Raw genomic sequence first — 21,642 nt, forward strand, 5'->3', positions numbered from 1 at the left:
AAGCTTCTGCACAGCCAAGGAAACTATCACGAGAGTAAACAGACAACCTACAGCATGGGAGAAAATATTTGCATGCTACACATCCGATAAAGGGCTGATAACTAGAATCTATATAGAACTCAGGAAAATCAGCAAGAAAAAAATCAAACAACCCTATCAAAAAGTGGGCAAAGGACATGAACAGAAACTTTTCAAAAGAAGATAGATTAATGGCTAACAAACATATGAAAAAATGCTCAACATCGCTAATCATCAGGAAAATGCAAATCAAAACCACAATTAGATATCACTTATCCCCAGTGAGAATGGCTTTATAAGTCTCAAAACAATAAATGTTGGCGTGGATGTGGAGAGATAGGAACACTCATACACTGCTGCTGGGACTGCAAACTAGTGCAATGTCTGTGGAAAGCAATATAGAGATACCTCAAAGTGATACAAGTAGAACTACCATTTGATCCAGAAATCCCATTACTGGGCATCTATCCAAAAGAACAAAAGACATTCTATAAAAAAGACATCTTCACTTGAATGTTTATAGCAGCACAATTCACAATTGCAAAGATGTGGAAACAACCCAAGTGTCCATCAATACATGAGTGGATTAATGGAATGTGATATATGTATACCATGGAGTTCTACTCAGCCACAAAAAACAATGGTAATCTAGCACCTCTTGTGTTATCCTGGATAGAGCTGGAACCCATTCGACTAAGTGAAGTATCCCAAGAATGGAAAAATAAGCACCACATGTACTCACCATCAAATTGGTTTGAACTGATCAACACTTAAGTGCACATATAGTAATAACATTCATCGTGTGTCAGGCAGATAGGAACAGGGAGGAGGGGATGAGTATATACACACATAATGAATGTGACGTGCACCGTCTGAGGGATGGACATTCTTGAAGCTCTTACTCGGTGGGGAGGGGGGGCAAGGGCAATATATGTAACCTAAACATTTGTACCCCTATAATATGCTGTATTGATACCCCTATCAATACATGAGTGGATTAATGGAATGTGATATATGTATACCATGGAGTTCTACTCAGCCACAAAAAACAATGGTAATCTAGCACCTCTTGTGTTATCCTGGATAGAGCTGGAACCCATTCGACTAAGTGAAGTATCCCAAGAATGGAAAAATAAGCACCACATGTACTCACCATCAAATTGGTTTGAACTGATCAACACTTAAGTGCACATATAGTAATAACATTCATCGTGTGTCAGGCAGATAGGAACAGGGAGGAGGGGATGAGTATATACACACATAATGAATGTGACGTGCACCGTCTGAGGGATGGACATTCTTGAAGCTCTTACTCGGTGGGGAGGGGGGGCAAGGGCAATATATGTAACCTAAACATTTGTACCCCTATAATATGCTGAAATAAAAAAAAAAAAACAATTCCTCCTCTAGATATGTCTTCCTGGGAAGCTCTTACCCATGTTCCCAAAGAAACATGAGCCAGAATATTCACTGTAACATTGATTGGAATTGAAAAATAAATTAGTTGGAATTACCTAATTGGCCATTTGTAGCATACTAGGTGATCTGAGTTTTAGTCATACACTTGTACACTAGACAGAAGTTAAAATGAATGACCTGGAGCTACAACCATCAACATAGATAGCTCTAAAATATATAATCCTGAGCAAAAACAATTTGCACTCTGGTGAATTTGAAAAACACAATGTTGTATAAAAAGGCATGTTGCAAATACATAAATATAGGAGAAAATTTTAGTAGAATTTAAAACACTGAAACAAAGAAAGTAGATTGCTTATTGATACATTGTATAATAATTAAAATAAATATAGACACTTGACATGAATGACATTGCCAAATTTTAGGATAGTGATAACTTCTGATGAGGGAGGAAGGGGAAACGGATGGAGGTGTAAGAATGTACTTGCAATTATAATTTTTTTTTTTTGCTAAAACATGAGAAAAAAGAGAACATGAGTAAACTGAAAGAAATATGAAAATAGCTCACATGTGGGTATATGAATGTGTATGCCTCTCACTCCTGGACAGCCCATACCTTGTCTATGAGAAACACTCATGTATTCTTTTGGCCTGACACATTTCAATAAGTAATGAGTATTTCAAATGAGCCACTTCTCATTCTGACATCACAGCACATGGCCCAGGTTTCAAAGAATGACCTCTTGCTTTGTTGAGGGTAAAGTGGAGTCTTCCTTGAGAAGGCAGATGCAGAGGACTTCAACAATCTTCCCCAAAGGATTTCTCTCCCTTGAACTCTTCAAAAAAGAACATTTTAGGCAATGTTTCCTTAGGGCATGGTTGGTGGTTAATGGTAACTTAACCTTTTCTTTAGATAGTCCTCAGGAAGCACTGCATAGGGAACCTAGCAGCTCACCTTAGCATGTGGGAGTAGGGATACTTGCTAACATTGTACATCCTTTTGGAGTCTCAGCTGGGAGTAGTGATACATGCTAACATTGTACATCCTTTTGGAGTCTCAGCTGACTCTGGGACTGAAAAAGACTGATTTCCACATTTACATGGATTTAACACACATATTTAAGTATATATAAATGTTGAAATATTTATTTAATAAATATTATCAGTAGCTATTATTAGGAAGTAGAATTTTAATGCTGCTTTTTTTTTCCTTGAATCTGTTTATATTTTCTAAGTTTTCCAACAATACACGTATAGTCCTTACATTTAAATTTTTTTTTCTTGTTAAGCTTAAAATGTAGGTACTTCCTGGAGATGGGAAAAGCATCTGTAAAGACAGAGTATAAATTTGTGCTCAGAGAGATTTGTGCTCAGAGAACAATGGTGCAGAAAGTGAATAATATGAATACAAATCCTGGCTTGCCCACCCAAGCTACTGACTATTTACAGTCTAGTTGGAACTATGTATTTAATATATGCCAAATGTTCACAGTTTTCCTATTACCTCTGAAATTCAGACAAGCAAATAGATAGATGTTTAACGAGGAAGTATGTACAAAAATCCACCTAGAGTTCAGAACAGTATAATTTTATTTCCTTTCTGTTTTCTGCCTAATGGTTTTGGTTAGTAGACACGTTGTATAAGATTTTCTTAAATCTGTTTGCTTCTTATATTTTAAGAGCTAGTTCTGTGTACACTAAACAGTAATATTCCTAAAGTGTCTTATGTCATAATTGAGAATTTTCTCATTAGCATAAGTTCAGTTAAAAAATATCTAAATTACAGCTTTAAATTGATAATTGACTTGCAAATGGTTTCATCCACTTACCCATCCATCCCTCCATCCATCCATTCATTCACCCATCCCATTATTTCCCCAATATTTATAGAATGGCCCAAACTCTGTGCAAGGTGTAAAGTGCAAACATACTTTTATAAAACATGGTCTCTTTTCTCAAGGAGCTTATTCCTTGTAGAAAAGATTAGACCTAGAATAGAAGAAATTAAGTTCACATAGAAATGCTGTATCAATATGAGAGTATACAAAAATGATATACTTTGAGTTGGGATTAAAAGTTTAGAAGAATAAAAGTGACAAAATCCTTTCAACACAATCATTTTTCATATTTTTAAAGATCACATATTATAATATCATGGCTTTGTTACTCATGCTGTAGCTAGTGTTGAGCAACCCATTTCACCACTTAGTTATTTGGGTTTTTTAATTGTATAATATTAGAATTCAAAGGAAATCTTATTGGTATGTGTTATGGGCTGAATTGTGTTCCACTAAAATTCATATGTTGAAGCCCTAAATCACACTACCTTAGAATGTTATTGTGTTTGGAGATAGCGCTTTTAAAAGGAACTTAAAGCCAGGCACGGTGGCTTATGCCTGTAATCCTAGCTACCTGGGAGGATCACTTGAGGCTAGGAGGTCAAGACCAGCCTGGGCAATATACTGAGATCCACTTCCTCTTCTCAAAGAAATAATAATAATAATAAAATAAATAAATAAAAAGTTCTTAAGGTGAAATGAAGTCATATGGATAGGTCCTAATCCAACTTGACTGGTGTCCTTGTAAGAAAAGGAAATTCTGACACAAAGGCACAACAGGGACCTGTTCACACAAAAAGTGCAGGTGGAGAAGGCAGCCATCTTACAAGTCAAGAAGAGCCTCAGGAGAAACCAAACCTGCCAAAGCCTTGATCTGGAACTTCTATTCTCTGGAACTATGAGAAAATAAATTTCTGTTGTTTAAGTTCCCCAGCCATTGATATTTTGTTATGGCAGCCCTAGCAAACTTACATAGTACGTGGTCAAGAAAAATAGAGTCCATAATAAAAATGTCCAGAAAAAATAGATTTGTAATTAATATAGAAAAGTATTGTAATGGTTCTAGATTTTATACAAAGAATTAAGTTGACAGTGGCTGCCTATAAGTAAGTCTTATAATGAAGAACATAATGACAAGCAGTATCTCCAGTCTGCTATCATTGTCCAGATGTAATTTTTATTGCGCTTTTGGCCATTCTGATTTTTTTTCTCTGAATGACCCAAGGGATATACGTGCTTGATTATTTGCATTTTAATGAAAAATAATAGCTTTTTTAGTTACCTCATTTCTTATATTTTGAAGAAGATTGAGCTTTTAATTTTCAGATGTATTGACCTTATAATACCAACAGACAGATGATGATAACATAGATGGTCTTTAGATACATGAAGTTCACTTATATTAAGACAGCCAACACATGGAACAAAAAGTGTGGGTGAGGTCAGATCTGCTTTTGGGAATACAAATTAAGTGTACTGCTTGGGCTCCATTTTAAAAATTAGAAAAGTTTCTCGAAACAAACCTGAGGACTGTTTTGTATGTTAAAGAACTGGGACCTGATCAAATTAAAAAGCTTCTGCACAGCCAAAGAAACAGTCATGAGAGTAAACAGACAACCTACAGAATGGGAAAAAATTTTCGCATACTACACATCAGATAAAGGACTGATAACAAGAGTCTATTTAGAACTCAGGAAAATCAGTAAGAAGAAATCGAACAACCCTATCAAAAAGTGGGCAAAGGACATGAATAGAAATTTTTCAAAAGAAGATATAAAAATGGCTAACAAACATATGAAAAAATGTTCAACATCTCTAATCATCCGGGAAATGCAAATCAAAACCACAATGAGATATCACTTAACTCCAGTGAGAATGGCCTTTATCAAAAAGTCCCAAAACAATACATGTTGGCGTGGATGCAGAGAGACAGGAACACTCATACACTGCTGGTGGGACTGTAAACTAGTGCAATCCCTATGGAAATCAATATGGAGATACCTTAAACAGATTCAAGTAGACCTACCATTCAATCCAGCAATCCCATTATTGGGCATCTACCCAGAAGAACAAAAGTCATTCTATAAAAAAGACACCTGTACCCGAATGTTTATAGCAGCACAATTTACAATTGCAAAAATGTGGAAACAACCCAATTGCCCATCAATTCATGAATGGATTAGCAAAATGTGGTATATGTATACCATGGAATATTACTCAGCTATAAGAAATACGGTGATATGGCATCTCTTTGGTTCTCCTGGAGAGAGTTGGAACCCATTCTATTAAGTGAAGTATCCCAAAAATGGAAAAATAAGCACCACGTGTACTCACCAGCAAACTGGTTTCCCTGATCATCACCTAAGTGCACATTAGAGATTAACACCAATTGGGTATCGGACAGAGGTGGGGGCTGGGGGGAAGGGATGGGTGTATACCTACTTGATGAATGGGATGCTCACTGTCTGGGGAATGGACACGCTTGAAGCTCAAACTCGAGGGGATGGGGGGGCATGGGCAATATATATAACCTGAACTTTTGTACCCCCATAATGAGCTGAAATTAAAAAAAAAAAGAACTGGTATTTCTAAATGAAACATAATGTTCTAAGCCCATTCAACTGAATACATCCCAATATTTTGGCATTACTGTATGTTCTACAGAAGAAAGAAAGCAATGTTTCCCATTTCTTATTGGGAAAATGCTTGGTTCAACTTAGATGGTTGAGCTTCCATAAGAAGGTACAAACTATCTTTCACAATGGATCTTTGTCACATTATAGCAGCACCCAGAAATAGGAAATGATACTCTAGTCTAGTGATACCAACCATTATTTAGCAATCATTATTCAAAGTAACAAAGCTAGTTTTGTAAATGCCTAAGCTAGGCATTCTGAGGAGGGGTTCAACTTTCTTTGTTTAATTGTGGTTTTTTGCTCAAATAATTATATTTAATTATTATGTTTTTGTCAGGATGTTGAAATGCAAAACTAATATTAACAAGAATATAACACAAACCTCTTTGAGTACATCAATCATATTGTCCCTTGACTGTTATACTAACTATTACTCTCTTAAAAACAAAACTTCACCTAGTCAAAAACCTCTATTCCCACCACTCCCAAGTTCAGTTTCCTAAAACATCTGTATTGTCTTTGATAAACTGCCTACAAAAAGAAAACAATTTCATAATCATGATAAACCACCGTCAACTTACTACATCAACATCCATCAAATGAATTGATTAAATCTACATGCTCATTTTTGTATAATGGAAATACAATCACTGCAATAAAACACTGTCATGGGATTAATGTCTTCTATTCTGAAAATGTAAGTCTTGCCTTTGGCTTGGTATTTTATGAAGCAGCAGGAGACCATTATCCTGTGACAACATTTTATTTCATTGACATCTCAAATATATTCTTAATATCCTTTATATTTATGTTCAGTTAAGAATGAGAGGATTAGAATAGGTGTTATTATAGTGGAAAGGCATTCATTATTGCATTCTGAATAGCATTACCATGTGACATGTCTCAGCCATAAGAATCTCTTGGCAAGGGTTGCATCTTTTATTCTTATGTATTCACAGCAAAGTTGACTGTATCCCACGCTATGAATTTTTCCTGTGTTAATCATCAACATCGACCCGATTTTGCTGCTATATGGTTCCCACTTTAATTTATAAACTACAGAAATCAATCTGATCACTAAAATATTAATGAAATATTAAAAAGAGAAAGTTTTTAAACTTTAAGTCAAAATAATTACCATAAATTTTAAATTCTTACTTTACTTTAAAATAGATTTCTTCCTTTCATTTTGAAATCACTGTCCTCAGCAATTTTCCACACTCTGAATACTAAGGATTTGCCTATGCATGTAAAATGGAGAATTGCCATAATTGTCCTTATAAGTCAAACCAAGGAAAACACAACTTCATCTGAAATATCTAGGCAACTGAGGCCATTTCTTGGCTGGGATTATCCAGAAAATGACTTCAGCTCTCCAACACATTTTGCATGAGTATATATAGAAACAGATACAGGGTAAATTATACAAAATAAGATTCAGAGTGTTAAATACGAAGTGGAAGATAGAATAAGAAACTATGAAAATTCATTTGTCGGCATTGATGTTGAAATTCCGTATGCACAGCAAAGGGAATTAACACAATTTCAAGATGTTAATATCATAAGGCAATGTTTTGAGTTTACTGAGCTTTTAAGGTGCCAAAGTTGCCTTGTTTATGTTAGACCACTGCTGTAATTACATTTGAGCTAGCTAATGAAATGCTAAGCAATGTTTTGTCTGTGCTTTGTTACAGGAGAAGTAGAAGTGTTTTGATTAAGAGCAGATGGAGACATTGATTTCTTTTTTCCTCTTTTTTTGTGGGTTAAGAATAAGGTACTGAAAAGCCACAGATTGTTATCCTTGGTTGGGACTTAATTAAAGTGTTACTGAGTCTATGGTTAGATCTATCTATATGACCATGGTAGGACTAGAAATTTTTGAAAAAGTTGTTGGCTTTTTCCAATATACCACAACTAGTCTATATAGTTTTATTACTTCCCTAGTCCCCTCAAATATTTAAGCCTAACTCATGAGTCATAGCAAGTAATGTTTTTAAGGCCTGAGGTTTTAATTGGACTGATTTTTTTTTTCTATCTGCTCCTGCCAAAATACATTTAGATATAATGTGCAAAGAGGTAGGAAAATATTTTATTTTAGTCATTTATCCTAGACATTTTTCTCCATGTGGACTTATTTGAATTAAAACATAAATATATAGATTATAGCACATAGGCATACAACTTGGTAAATTATCAAAAAGTAAATGCATTCTATTAAACAACACTTAGAACAAGAAATAAAAAAAAATTACCAAAATAACAGAAGGCCCTTCATGTCCCCTTTTCAGTCACTAATCCCTTCTCAAATATAACTTCTATCCTGCCTTATAACTCTAAAAATTAGTCGTGATTCTTTTTTAACTTTATATAAATGGCATTATAAAGCATATATCTTTTGTATCTTGATTCTTTAGCTAAACATTATTTTGCATGTAGTTATAGTCTGTTCATTCTCGTTTTATTAATGACTATCACAACTTATTAATTTATTTTACTGTCAATGGATGTTTTGGGTTTTTCTAGTTGTCCACAAGTTTTTATGATACTTAATATTCTCCTTTTTGTGGTGGTTATTAATTAAATGAATCATTTTCAAAATATACTTGTGTCAGTGTCTAATAAGATGCTATTAAATACAAGTGCCATTTTACATGAAAGCAAGCGCTCTATCCCCAAATCCAGAACTTTTTTGGGAAAGGATTCACTTAATCTCACAACCACATGATTTAGGCATGTATTATTAAGTTATCAAAATTCAACATAATTTTTTAATGTGATTTTTTTCAGCAGAGATAAAAAATACATAATCCTATTTTTCTCCACTAAATATGTTCAATTAGTGGCATTAATGCTAATTCTTTTTCATATACAGCTTTAAATATTTATCCTTGAAATAGCTACTCATTATTTCTGCATTTTTTTTCTTTTAATTCTCAGTGACATTTGAAGCTTGTTTTATACCCTACAGAAATAAAAATTGGAAGTTAATGCCAAGTAAGCACAACAGTCTACTCCGGTGTTACTTAAATAAATAGCAGTGGAAGAAAAGAAAAACCTCTATATTCTCCCTGAAAAAAAATGATCTCCAGAGATTAAGAAAAAAATTACCATTTCATTTCTTATACCTAGCCCTTACCAGAATAGTCAAACAGTATGTTTTGCTCCATCCTTTATTTATATGCAAATGCCAGGTTTTGGAGCAACTTAACCTACTAGTGTAAAGAAGAATTTACAGAGGTTTCTTCTACAGGTTAGTTAAAGAGAGATAATGAAAATGATGAATAATTATGGAGTTCATATTAAATTATTGGTCATACCTAAGTAAAATATTTGAATTTTGTTTTGAGAAAAGATTCTGCCACAATCCTGTCCCCCCGCCCCCTCCCCCAAGGCCTACAGCACTCTTCTTGCAAGGAAACGGTTTTTCACTCATTTCCTTTCATCTTGGTGCAGACTCTGCTTGAACTGGTTCTCCGTTATATGCCACAAGATGCAAAAGTGGCAGACAGATTTCAAAGCAGCTCCTATTCTGTACTATAAGAATGAGATGTGGAGAGCAAGGGCAAAGAAGGACAACTATTGCTGTCAAAAAAGTATCTATCAAAATAAATATTCCCTTTATACTTGTATATTTTATAAAATAAAATAAATACCAACCTATTTCACAATAGCATATACACTAAGTAGTGTTTTTCCTCCAGCCTTGAAGGCTGATCAGTATTGGCAAGTAAATGAACATTTTATTTCAAATTAAAAAAACTGCCTCACTGATTTATATTTGTTTTATACCATAAATTAGAAGATTAACATATATAATTTTTTCTCATATACCCACTGAACATGTATTTACTATTTGTTATCTTTTAATTATCCATTAATAACTCACACGTACTTGATAAAGACCTCTTTGTAAATTTGGCATCAACTGAAGTCATGTTAATAATCAATCTTAGACCTTATATTTCTATGTAGAATTATATAATCTTTTTTGTCATTCCAACTCTGCCTTTAAAGTATAGGTTATTGTCTGTTCTTAGAAGTTCATTAGGACCTTCTAATTTTACTTTTAATGTAAGTTTTTCAGTGTTAAATTATACTGCTATATATGGATGATAAAATGATTTTTCAGATTATCATTTCATCAAATAGGCAAATATGATACAGGGAAAAGCAACAGAAGTCAGAAAACCAAATTTCCATTCTTTGACCTGTTGCTGAAGAGCTAAGTTCTTTAGACAAAAAACTTGTCTTTGACCTATAAATTTTATATGTAAAATGAAAACATTGGCCACTGGGTTATGATGACAGGACATTCTCCTTCTTCCCCCCTTTTCTGGTCAAATCTCTGAAAGTATATAACATCCCCCCCCACACACACACAAAACAAATATCTAACATAAGAGCCGGAAAACAAGAGAGAGTGTCATCAAATGTTCATATGTGTACCATTTTGACCAATTTGTGAACCATGGAAATGTGTTGGTGGATTAAAGCAGAAAACCACAGCCCCAAATTATAGTAGCATGCTTTTTCAGAAAATGGGAATAGCACTGGAGCTAGTAGTGCATGTGAGAAGTGTGGACTTTGAAGCAACAATTTAGGTGACCCCTTGGTCTTCTACATCCAGGTGCTTTTATCTTTTCTCACCCCACAAAATGCTGCCAAGTAGCAGAATCAGTAAGTATTAGAACAGAGCTAGAAAATTGAGGCTGTGCACCAAAATTCTGGTGAAAGCTGGTAACAATAGGCATTCAAAAAGTGAGATTAGGTCTTGCTGCACACCAGCTTGCAACATTTCTCATTCTTATCCTGAAAATTATTAGAAGCAAGATGTAGCACACATATGCAACATTATAGACAGGATAAAATAAAATTTAAAATACAAACGTAAACATTAAACCAAGAATCCTTAAATATTTGAGTTAATGAACCCAAGCTTGAAACAAGATTTAACACCTTAGGAAGTATAACTGATAGAATAAATAGACAACTAGGAGAGGATGTCACATCCACAAAACAAGAGCAAACATGTATAACACAGTGCCGATTAGAGACATCAGTTTCCAGAAATATAATACCATCCAGCAAGAACATTTATTAAAACATTAAAAATTATTTTAATTAATGATGAGCTTACATAACCAAAATCAGAGAGAAGCAAATGAATTTAGCACATAGTTTAGAAGTAGACTTCTACAACCAAATCCACAAATATCAATGATTAAAAAAAGAAAAGAATTATCTAGCTAAATCATTAGAAAAGGAACAAGAAAATAAGTGGAAGGCAGTGGGATCATATATTTAGAGTACTGAAACAAAAATATTCAAAGGCTAAATCAGAAATACTATCAAACAAGAATTCTATTCCAAGGAAGAACTATCTTTCAAATACTAAAGAGAAATAAAAAAAAAAAAAACTGAGAGAATTTTCCCATAGCACACTTCCCTGTAAGAAATACTACAGGGAGTACTAAAGGGAGAAATACTAAAGGGAATCCTTCAGGCTGAAATGAGCATACACCAGACAGTAATTTGAATCCACATGAAGAAATAAAGTATACTGCATAAGGTAACTGTATAGGCAAATATAAAAGAAAGTATAAATGTATTTTTTGTTTCTGCACTTTTTTCTTCTATATGATTTAAAAAGCACTGAATAAAGCAATAATTATAAATCTATGATGATGGGCATACAATGTATAAAAGTGAAATTTGCATGACAGCAACAGCACAAAAGAGTGGGAAGAAAATAGAGTTATAGCAGGGCAAAGTTTTACACACAGTTGAAATTAAACTGGTATCAATGTGAACAAAATTTGTATAAGTTATGATATAAATTATAACCCCCAACCACAAAGAAAATATAACTTTAAAATCAGTAAAATAAATTAAAAAGGAGGTAAAGTGATGCACTAGAAAAATACTTATTTAAAACAAAAAGAGAGCAATAAATAAAAAGGGGAACAAAAAATATGTAAGACATATAGAAAAAATTATAAAATGATGTAAATCCCATTTTATCATTAATTATTTTAAATATAAATGGATTAAGCACTCCAATTAAAGGAAGAGATTGGGGAAAAGGATTAAAAAACATCTTCCAAATATCTGCTATTAACAACAGACACACTGTACATTCAAAGACATATTTAGGTTGGAAGCAAAAAGATAAGACTATATACCATGCAAACAGTAATCAAAATACAAAAGAAATATTTATACTAATATGAAACAAATAAATTTTAAGATAAAAATTGCTACTGGAGGAAAAAAATTAATAATGATATAAAGGTGAACCATCATGAATCCATAACAATTATAAATATGTGTACAACTAATAGCCTCAAAATACATGAAGCAAAAACTGACAGAACTGGAGTAATAGAAAATTCAACCATAATAGCTGAGACTTCAATACCCCACTGTTAATATGTATAAAACAACTACATCAATGATCAAGAAGGAATGGAAGACTTGATCAACACTAAAACCCAAGTAGGCACAATAATATATACAGAACATTCCACCACCAGCAGCAGAAACACAGTCTTCTCACATGCACATGAAAGGTTCCCCAGGAAAAACCATACAATAGGCCATAAAACAGGTCTCAACACAGTTAAATGAATTAAAATCATACAGAGCATCTTTTTCACACACACAAAAAAAATGAAACTAGAAAGAAAGAAAAAGAAATTTGGAAAATACACACACACACACACACACACACACGTATATATATAAAATTAGACAATACTTTTCTAAATAACCAATTGGTCCAAGAAGAAATAACAAGAGAAATTGGACAATACTTTGAGATGAATTAAAATTGAAACCCAACATAACAAAATTTTAAAAAAGAAAGTCTCAAAGCAATAACTTGACCTTCCACCATCTATGAAACTAAGTACAGTAGAGCAAACAAAACTTAAAGCTGGAAGAAGGAAGGAAATAAGATTAGAATGGAAATAAATAAAATAAAGAATAGAAAAACAATAGAGAAAATCAGCAGAATCAAAGTTGGTTCTTTGAAAGGTCAACAAAAATGACAATCCTTTAGTTATATTGACCAAGGAAAAAAGATAGATAAAAATTTGTAAAATCAGGAAGAGGAGACATTACTACTAACTTTACAGAAATCAAAATGTTAACATGGGAACACTATGAACAATCATATACCAAACAAAACAAATAACTTGATTGAAATGGACAAATACTCGAAACCAAAAACTACTGAAAATGACACAAGAATAAATAGAAAATTTGAATCGACTTCTAATAAGTAAAGAGACTGAATTAGTTACCAAAAAAGCTCATAAACAAAAGTACAGCCCTGGATGGCTTTACTGATGAATGCTACCAGACATTTAAAGAAGAATTAACAACAATCTTTCATAAACTCTCTCTCCAAAATAGAAGATAAGACTTCCCACACTTCATTCCATGAGGCCAGTGTCATCCTGATATCAAAACCAGACAAAAATGACAAAAAATCTCAATATTCCTTATGAATATAAAAACAAAAATCCTAAGCAAAATACTAGCAAGCTGAAACCAGCAACATATGAAAAAGAATTATATAGCATGACCAAGTGGGATTTATCCCAGGAATGAAAAGTTGGTTAAATATCTGATAATTATTAATGTAATAAAACATACCAATAGAATAATGAATAAAAATTACAAGATCACCTCAATAGAAACAGAAAAATCATTTTATAAAATCTAACATACTTCAGAGTAAAAAACTTACCAAATTAGGAATAGAAGGCATTTCTTCTACCTAATAAACAGCATCTCTGAAAAGCCCACAATAACATCATAATTAATGGTGAAAGACTGAAAGCTTTCCCTTAAAATCAGGAATAGGAAAAAGAAATCCACTTTTGACACTTCTATTAAGTATTGTACTAGAGGTTCTACCTGGCAATTAGTCAAAAATAAATAAATAAAAGGCATTCATTGGAAAGGAGAAAATAAAACTATTTTTGTTTGCAGATGATAAAATCTTATATGTAAAAAAAATTCTACATGATATGCACAGCTGTAAAAACATTAGCACTAACAAATGAATTCATCAAGGTTTCGGGGAACAAGTTCAATATACAAAAATTAATTGTATTTCTATACACTGGCAATGAACAGTCTGAAAAATAAAATTAAGAATATTTAATTAGCCATAGCATAGAAAGTAATAAAATACTTGGGAGGAAAGTTAACAGAAGAAGTGTAAGACTCGACCAATAAAAACTGCAAAATATCATTGAAAGGTATTAAAGACATACATAGATGGAAAGACATCCCATGTTTATGTATTGGAACACTTAATGTTGCTAAGATGGTAATACTCTGCAAATTGATCTTCATATTCAACACAAATCCTATCAAAACCTAAAACTGGGCCAGGCGTGGTGGCTCACGCCTATAATCCTAGCACTCTGGGAGGCTGAGGCGGGTGGATCACTCGAGGTCAGGAGTTCAAGACCAGCCTGAGCAACAGCGAGACCCCGTCTCTACTAAAAATAGAAAGAAATTATCTGGCCAACTAAAATATATATATAGAAAAAATTAGCCGGGCATGGTGGCGCATGCCTGTAGTCCCAGCTACTGAGGAGGCTGAGGCAGTAGGATCGCTTAAGCCCAGGAGTTTGAGGTTGCTGTGAGCTAGACTGATGCCACAGCACTCACTCTAGCCTGGGCAACACAGCAAGACTCTGTCTCAAAAAAAATTAAAAAAATAAAAATAAAAAAATAAAAAAACCTAAAACTTTTTTTTTGCAAAAACTGACAAGTTTTTATTTGATTCTGATATCAAATGGAAATCCGGTGAAAGGAAAATAGCCAAAACGATCATGAAAAAGAATAGGAAAGTTGAAAGACTTCACTCTTCCTTGATTTCAAACCGTGGTACTGGCATAAGGATAGACATATAGATCAATAGAATAGAATATAGAGTCCAGAAACCAGCCCATCCATTTATCAGCTACTGATTTTCAACAAAGGCACCAAGACAATTCGGGGGGTGGGGTGGGGTGGACAGCAGAGAGGAGGAAACAAGTCTTTCCAATAAATAGTGCTGGGACAACTTGATATCCAAATGTTAAAAAAAAAAATGAATTTATAAACCCTACCTCACACCATATACAGAAATTAACTAAACTGGATCAAAGACTTAAATACAAAAGCTAAAACTATAAAACTGTTATAAGAAAAATAGGTATCCATGGATTAAGCAATAGTTTCTTACATATGACACCAAAAGCACAAATAACAGAAGAAAAATAAATTTCACTTTATCAAAACTGAAAAGTTTTATATTTCAGTGAACTCTATCAAGAAAGTTAAAATCCACAGAATGGGAGAAAATATTTGGAAATCATATATCTGATAAGGGACTTGTGTCCAGAATATAGAAAGAACTTTTACAACTCAACAATAACAGACACATAACCCAATTAAAAAGTGGACAAAAAATTTAAATGGATATTTAAATATTTAAATTTAAATAGATATTTTTTTCAAAGAAGATATACAAATGGCCAAAATGAATATAAAAATATTTTCAATATCACTCATTATGGAAATGTATATGAAAAACACAATGAGATACTTTTTACATTGTAAGATACCTTTCACATTCACATTAATTAAAAAGACAGACAGTAATAAGTTTTTACATGTATGCAGAGAATTGAAATTATCATACATTGCTGATGGGTATGTAAAATGGTATAGCTGCTTTGAGAAAGTTTAACAATTACAAAAAAATTTGAACATACTGTTACCACACAACTCAGAAATTCCACTCCTAAGTAGATAACCACGAGGAATGAAAATATGTGTCCACAACACTTGTGCACAAAATGTTTATGCCAGCATTATTCAATATAGCTCCAAAGTAGAAACAACTCAAATGCTCAACTGATGAATGGATAAATAAAATGTGGTATATCCATACAATAAAATATTATTGAGCTATGTATAAAAATGATATATTGATATATAATACAACATGGATGTACCTTGAAAACATTATGCTAAGTGAAAGAAGCCAGACAAAAAAGGTCACATATTGTGTGATTACATTTATGTAAAATGTCCAGAATAGACAAATCCATAGACAAAGAAAGTAGATAAGTGGTTTCCAGGGACTAGGGGAAGAGAGACATGAGAAGTATCTACTGATGGATACAAGGTTTCATTTTACACTGATTAAAATATTCTGAAATTAGATAGTGGTGATGGTTACATGACTTTATTAATATACTAAAAAGTACATAATTAGACAATTTTAAAAAGTGTATTTTATGGTATGTGAATTACATCTTAATATTTAAAAACCCTCCATTAATTCCAATTAGATTTTAAAAAGTTGTAAAAGTGAGAGCAGAAATTAATTAAGTAGAAAATAAGGTTAGAGAAGAGCAACAAATTCAAAATTACACCCTCAGAAAAGATTGAATAAATATTATTTTGATGCGATAGCTAAAAAGCAAATTTAAAATATAGGGAAAGTAACCAACATCAGGAAAGAAAAAAGTAACAGTAAAGTCATAATTAAAGATTACTATGATCATTTATATACCAATAGACTTCAAAGTCTAAACAAAATGGACAAATTCTAGGAAAATATGAAGACATTTAAAATATCCCTATTAAGTAAAAACATTTCAGTACAGTTTTACAGACAATATATGACAAACTTGCAAAGAACAGATCATTCCAATGTTGCACAAAATCCTTGAGAGAATAAAGGTGGAATATCTTGGATAACAAAAGCAGATAAGATTATTAACAAAAAGGAAAATTACAGGCCAATCTCATACATGCATATATAAGCAAAATTTCTTAACAAAGCCTGAGTAAATTGAATATGGACACATTTACAAAAATAAAATATCTTTACCAATTTAGAGTTATGTCAAAAGTGTTAACATATTTAAATATTACATAACAAAAAATTATATCTAGCATTGGATAAAATAATTTGATAACATTAAATCACTATTCATGGTAAGTCACAGTTAACTAAAAATTAAAGTTACTTGATATTCTGATGAATCACATTCATCAAAAATCTACAGCAAATAATTCTTATGGTGAAAAGTTTAAAACATTTCCTTCAAATTTGAAAACAAGACATTTATACTGCTAGTATTCAAAATTTAATGCAGTGCCCAAACATGCAGTGAGTCAAGAAAAACAAATTCTAAGGATTTGAAACGAAGATTAAAAAATTTCCATTAGTCACAAATTTCACCGAGAACACTCTACAGAGAGATATTGTTAATTAGAGATTTTAGAATATTGGCTCCACACAAGATAATTATACCAAAATGTATACACTTCTATACATTTGCAACTGTTAGGAGACATACTTTAAAAAATTTTTGAAGTCATATTTATTACTTATAAATGAAATGATATAATATCAGGGATTTGCCTCATAATAATCTGTGGTTGGTGGGAAATAATAAGTGGTAGAATACATAAAACAAGATTTATCATGATTGATAATTGTTGGAGCTAGAAGTTATATAAAAAGAGATCTATTTATCTATGATTTAAAATTTTCATAATGGCAGTTTGTTAAAAAAAAAAAAAAGAACATTTATAAGAGAAAAAAACCTCTAGAAATAAATCCAAAAAGGGTGAGCCAACCTTTATGGAAGAAATTTTAAAACTTTTTAAAATATTATTTTGAAATCCATAATTGAATAAGTGTTATACCATGTTCATAGAGATGGAAACTTAGTATCATAAAGCAGTTCATTTCCCTAAATTGATTAATACATTTAAGCCAATTTAAATAAAAATCTCTAAAAGCTTACTCAAAAAACACAGTAGTCTAATTCAAAAATGTGTACATGATACTATAGGCATGAGACCCAAGACTTTGCTAAAGAAGAATAAAGTAGAAGAAATTGTCTCACCAATACTAAAGAATTACTATGAAGTTGAAGTAAATGACTAAAATAATGTGCTATTAGCATAAGGATGAATAGATTCCCGAATGGAACAGATCAGGTAGCCCAGATCAAGGCCATTGTCTACATGGAAATTGATATATAATATATATGGCATGGGTAATCAATGTGGACAAAACAGCTTTCAATAAATGGTATGTGAATATTGACTATCCTTATGGGAAAAAGAACCCAGATCCCTACTTCACACAATAACCCTACATCCTTTAATAACTTAAAACATGAGAAGCAAACTTTTTAAACTTTTGGAAGAATATTTAAGAGCATACTTTTTATGATATAGGCATGGGGAAGGGTTGATTAAACTGAATCAAATATTCTAATTATAAGTAACGATTCATTAAAATAAAAAACTTAAGTTTATCAGATAATAGCATAACAAATATGAAAAGCCAAACTACATTTCAGTCAATAAAATGAATAAACAAAAAAATGAGCAAATGACAGGAATAGACATTTCAAAAGTTATACAATATGGAAATAAATATATGAAAGAAATTAAACTGAGTAAAAACCACTACAGTGAAATATTTTTGCTTACTCACTAGATTGCCCAAAATAACAAAATCTGACTATACTACATGTTGGTGAGAATGTGGAACAGTGGGAAGTCTCATAGCTGGTAGTGAAAGTATATAAATCAATACAATCGTTTGGAGGGCAGGGAGGTTAACAGCTTTATCTTTGAAGCAACACATACACATAGCCTGTGACCCACAACTCCACTTTTAGGTATATCCTAGAAAAACAATACCATAAGTACAGAAGACTGTATTAAAATGTTCACAGCAGTTTTGTATTCAATAATAAAAACTAAAAGTAAGAAATCCTGAATTGACAAAGGCATTGAAAAATACATTATAACATATTCCCACAATAAAACATACTGTCACAAAAATAACTGAATTACTATAGCTATATACAAATGTGGGAGAATATCTGAACCATAATACTGATTGAACAAAAAGGATAATAAATCCTGAATACTACATATAGTAAGGATTATTTTTATATAGCATAAAATCAAGCTAAATAATATAATATACTATTTATGAAGACATATTTGTATGATAAATATTCTCACAAAATTATTGAAAGATACACCAAATTTAAAATAGGGGTTAACTATGAGGGCAGCAGGAGAACAGGATTGTGGATAATAAGAACACAGTATAATTTTTAGTTTTGATGTTATATGGTAGGTTTATGAGTGTCTATTATTTCAATTAGACTTTGTAACATATTTACATTGCACAATATTTTTCACATATTAAATATTACCTCAAGTAAATTAAAGTCTAAAAAATTAAGTAATTTGAGAAGATCACAGCAAATTGAAGGAGAGATCTGTGGTTTAAACTAGATCTTCTTTTCCGTGTATATCAACATTCTCCTTTCATCTATTCCAGTAGTTCTCAAACTTGGTTGCATATTGGAATCATCTAAGGGGCTTTAAAAAATAATGATGTCAACATTCCACTTCTAGAGTGTTTGGTTTAATTGGACTAGGGTAGGGCCTTAATATCAGCATTTTTAAAAGTTGTCTCATCTAATTCCACTGTGCAATAAAGTATCATACCTCCTGATCTATTCTAAAATAATATTTCAGAGACTATCTCATTTGGTTGAAAAAACAAAATGAAAATGTACATGTTGATTAAATAAAACATTACATTTAGCCCAAATGTCCTATTTTGTACTGTGGGAATGTCAAAATAAAAACCTAAGGCTTTACAGATAGAAAAAATTATGATTTTTCTGAGCCAAAAATCTAATGAGGCAAGAATGTATATTAGTATAACCATTATAGTAATAAATGCAATGTAAAATTGAATAAAATATTTTATTTGACTCCAGGAAATAAATATAGATATTGCTGAGATAATAGTAATATGAAAATAAATAAAATGAATGCTATTAACTTAATGTCACATTTGTAACTTTTTATTTACTAGAGCCAAAATAAAAGTGATCTGGTCTCTTTGGAAGAATGATGACTCTATTATTAAATATCAATGGAAGAATATAAATATCTGTCAAATAAAAAAGAACAAATGTATGTTTCCTTTGCTAGTAAAGAATCATTAATCTATAAGCATAATATTGTTAAAGAAATAATGGAACTGAAGCATTTAACACACGTGGGGGGGAGTATCCTTTTTGCATTATTTTTCAAGTTAGATATGGTTATTTATAATTTAATCTTGTGATTTCTTAGAAAAATTACATTCACACCACAAAATTACAGCAAAAATTTCCACTCACAAATTATTATTGGAAACTTGAGGTTTTGTTAAAAAAAATTACAGTTATTGTGATAGTTTTATTTTGTAGTTTATTTCAGAAATATTTTCATTTTTCATGTGCTAAAAATTAGGTAATCAAATTTACCTGTAATGCACAATATGTAAGCTCTTTAACAACATAATGAACATGAATGCAGTTTTATTTCATAAAAACAATTGCTACTTTTTTATATCAAGCTCTGAGGAAAGAAGCTGCAAATAATTTTAATGAATCACGAAGCTTATGAATAATGTTATTCATCTAGATTTTTGGATTAGAAGAGCATAATTTTCATATCTGTAATACCTTATGTTTTTTCAATGTTGCATTTATAGAACTTGATTTAGGATGCCATCGTGTGGTACAATGATTATGCTCGAAAGGTAAATGCAAAGTAGTGGAGAATATAGGAGGGCTGTCCGGAAAGTATCCAGCCATTGTTAATGTAACGAGAATGGTTACATGGCTGGATACTTTCTGGACAGCCCTCATATATCTATTTTAGAATGCTACAGTTTTCTTAATAAAATTTTATGCTGCATAATAATTTATGAGAGAATAGATTTCTCAGATGAGAGGACCCAAGTGATTCTTTCAAAACCAGGACATCTTTTTTTACAAAGCTCATAAGGGGAAACAGACTATAAAATCAGAATGTTGGAAACAAGAGTTAGGCCGACTCATAACCTTTACCATTTCCAAATTTAAGTGGTTGTTTATGACCATCAGATACTCCCAATTTTGATGAAAAGATATTTTATCTCTTTGACTCTTTAAGAGTCTTATTCTATGTCACTCAGCTACCCTAAAAAGAGAACTTAGAGGAAGTAACAGAATAAATTCATATTTTGATATTAAATGGAAAAATACCACGTTTTAAATCTACTGAGTTCTGTGTCTTTGGTAGAAAGAGAAACAGATAGAAGGATTGGATTCCTGGGATGTGGCCATTAACTTTTTGATTGATCAATGGTAAATCAATTAACAGTGGGCCTTAGTTTTCTCATCTGTCAAATAAAGGGTTTGGATCAGATATATCTATGGTCCCCTCCAAATCAATAAACCTCTTATAGTTTCATCTTCCCTCATACTTTAAAAAGCCCTTATTATAAATACCAACTATAAATTAATGAATGAGTGTTGAAAACCTATGGAAAAATGAAGAAAAGATGCTGGGAACTGAAGCACAACTCAGTGTACAAAGGTAATAAAATTGAATGATAAAATGTTTTCTAGACTATAAATATTATAGATTTCACAGAAGGGGAAGATGAACAGTGAAGCCTAGAAGACTCTAAGCAGCTTCTTGGAGACATGAAACTTGAATTGAGCATAGATCAATAGGACTTAGGTAGACTTGCATGAAGGAGTATTCCAAGTGAATGGGGAAGAATACATAAATGGAAGAACCACCAACAATGGAAACAAGCAAACAAAGAGACGGACACTTTGAATACT

At 32.0% G+C, this 21,642-nt stretch overlaps 1 protein-coding gene across 1 annotated transcript in view; it reads right to left on the reverse strand.

Moving 5' to 3' along the window:
- The window catches only part of TMEM232 (transmembrane protein 232), a gene marked incomplete at its 5' end in the record, with an annotated part of 186,746 nt that overhangs the window by 50,210 nt on the left and 114,894 nt on the right, over positions 1-21,642 (reverse strand). The gene's annotated exons all lie outside the window — the stretch shown is intronic.

This window comes from Lemur catta, chromosome 12 (assembly GCF_020740605.2).
Source record: "Lemur catta isolate mLemCat1 chromosome 12, mLemCat1.pri, whole genome shotgun sequence".
Classification (NCBI taxonomy): Eukaryota; Metazoa; Chordata; class Mammalia; order Primates; family Lemuridae; genus Lemur; species Lemur catta.